At 46.9% G+C, this 2804-nt stretch overlaps 1 long non-coding RNA gene across 1 annotated transcript; it reads left to right on the top strand.

The window, feature by feature from the left end:
* The first annotated feature begins 556 nt into the window (after nucleotides 1-556).
* On the top strand, nucleotides 557-1066 carry LOC135395512 (uncharacterized). Its single transcript, XR_010423132.1, has 2 exons — nucleotides 557-739; nucleotides 794-1066. It is a non-coding gene; the product is annotated as an uncharacterized LOC135395512 (long non-coding RNA).
* Nucleotides 1067-2804: the final 1738 nt, after the last annotated feature.

The following is a 2804-nucleotide window of genomic DNA, read 5'->3' on the forward strand; positions in this document are numbered from 1 at the left end:
GCACTCAGCCGACGCCGGCCATAGTGACTCTAGCCGGCCACGCGTCCTCCCATTGGCGCGCTCCGGGTGGGCGGGGCGCATCAATTTCGCGTGTGACGTTTTCCCGGTCTACGTTCCTCAGTACGCTGTATTCCAAAGAGAAAAATAATGTACTACTAAAATGCTGCTGTATTCTCGTACTGTAGTGTCGACTGTACTTTGTTGGCTGGTTGGTTACGTGCATCAAGCGTAAAACAACATCATAGAAACAAAGCACAACGAACCATTGCGCATCATTTGCCGCCATGCTTTTCACCGAGTCTGAGTTCCCGATTTTTCTATTAGCGAAAAAAAGACAGGAAATGGGGGAAACCTATTTTTCCCTTTTTTACACGCGCCTTTCTACATTCACAACTGCAGATTCGTGGAAACCCACCCAGGAACGTTTCCTAAGAGTTTTTGACGAGCGGTCGTTGTTCAAAACAAATGAAAGCAGCATGAAAAGTCTACTCAGCAGCGATAATACCGAAATCAGTTGAACCCCGGGGCAGCGCCTGCCCGGGGATATCGTCTGCGAACGAAGTGCGGAAGTGACGACAGCGCTCTGCGGGTGATTTCAGCTGAATTCGTGCTTTCTCGGCGACGCATCGTGGTGGACGAACACAAACACGGCAGACACGGACGGTGTTCAACTAGCAACCCAGGTTTATTTGACACAAATCCTCCCTACCGGTACCCGGGGGCGTGTTTCTCGACAAAGGTGACGTCTTCCTTTGATGAGTCCCAACCAACATGCTCTTTACCTTCTACGTAGTGCTCCACGGCGCAGCGGGTAGATCTGAAATGACCAGTGTGTAGCCAGTGTAACCGTCCGTTACGCGAGACTTGGAAATAGACCACCTCACGGGAGATTGGCATCCACTGTGCTGCTGCAACCGGGTCAACATGACACATGGCCACAGGACGAACGACCGAGGAAAAACAACGAGAATGCGCACGCGTTGACATTACTTCGGTTGTTGCATCTCATGTCTCATTCTAATAGAGAATCACAGGGGAACGCAACAAAGCTGTTGTTTAGAGCTTGGCTCTTGAGTGTCTCTTCGCTTGTATTTCTGACATTCTTGCAAGGTTTCCACAGAGTAACATATTGGCTTTGGATCGAAACAACTGTTGTGGACAGAACTAAAAATCGTAGCACCCTATTTTTTTCCCTAGTATGCAATGCGTGCGTGTACAACGAACGCTTGCGGCATTTCGTGCAACAGCTGTCTCGTTGCAATCTTTTCGCTACGTGACGGACAAGCAGCCCTGCCGTCAAATGTCATATATAACTGTATTCGTTATTATTATAATACTTATCACAATGAAACTGTAATTATCACAATAGGCTCGAATCATAACAATTGCGCCCTTCGCTGCGCATGACGAATCATCTTCGGTGTCCCAGTGCCACTGACAACTTCTATGACAGCGAAGCCTGTTAGGGGCGGAAAGCAGGCTGTTACAAAACAATTGTCAGTGCTAGGCGTGAATACTATTGCCCAGAGAGAAAAAAATATAAGTCAATCCCCTTCCCCAGAGCACGCGGGTCTTTGTCCCGTTCCTTTTTCTTTCCAACTAGTTTCTTTGTTTTCTACATGTGGGGGAACTGAACGAAGAACCAGAGCATGGAAGGAGGGGACACCACGGTAAATGTTTATTATGTAGGCAAGGGAAAGGAGTGCTGTCGCATCCATTTTGCTACGAGGAATTTTTGTCGCACGATAACTATCTTGCAATGCAACTGCCATTTCTTGGATTGGACTCTGAAGTCTGTAGACGGATCCTCCGTTTACTTGCAAATACAACGATCGTCTCACGGCAAACTGTGGGCAGTCAGCGCCGCGTAATGCGATTGAGACGACTGAAATAAACTAGTGAAATGACCACATTTCGTGGCGAAAGATCACTCCTCTCGTCATCTCACAAAGCGATAACACGAATCGCAGCCAAATAGAAAAAAAAAAAGTTATCTTCACCTACTTGTCACGGCCGCTACTATGCGGAATACGGACATGTTACATAGCGTATAATTGTCGACTTCCCCTCTTACGTCGGTTATGCCATTCTTTTGATTGTTATCATTTTGTGTGCGTACTGTGAGTTGAACTTCTAGTTTCAACAGAAGTGGTAATTTCATAATTCATGTCAAGAAATCCTGTTTCTGTAAGCTGTATTGAGATAAAAAAACTGCTACCGATCGGCACGTGAACAGACTCTTCACAGCTGGCCGCAATTATTTAGTATTTGTGTCCATTTTTTTATGACGGTTTGACCATTTTGCATTTGAGATATATATATATATATCTCAAATATATTATATTTCGCACAGTCTTCGTCACACGCTACGCGCACGGCAGCTACCCCCGTGTTACTCAAAACACGAAAGCACGAAAATCAACTCGCCGTCTTGCACGTAGGGTTGCCACCTTTCGTAGTGAAAAATACCGGCTGAGGGAGAGGAGGTGGAATAGAGGGAAAGGAGGAACGGCGCGCGGGAAATGGGGATTGGGTGAGGGTGGACAAGCACAGAGCGAGAGAGAGAAAGAGCGAGCGTGATGCTAGAAATTGCTAGAAACAAGCATGAACGCTACACTGGATCGTATTGGAGCAACCGGATTGGACTGCCACTTACTTCTAAAAACTCATCGAGCAGACAAACCCTTCTTTGCAGCCGTAGATCTCATGATGGCTGTATGCGGCCTAAGTTCTTGCTGGCTCGACACAACCACCAACAGCTTTGCACAACCACTGCTCATGTACCCTCCGAACACAAGACTTAG

Source organism: Ornithodoros turicata, chromosome 5 (genome assembly GCF_037126465.1).
Source record: "Ornithodoros turicata isolate Travis chromosome 5, ASM3712646v1, whole genome shotgun sequence".
NCBI lineage: Eukaryota > Metazoa > Arthropoda > Arachnida > Ixodida > Argasidae > Ornithodoros > Ornithodoros turicata.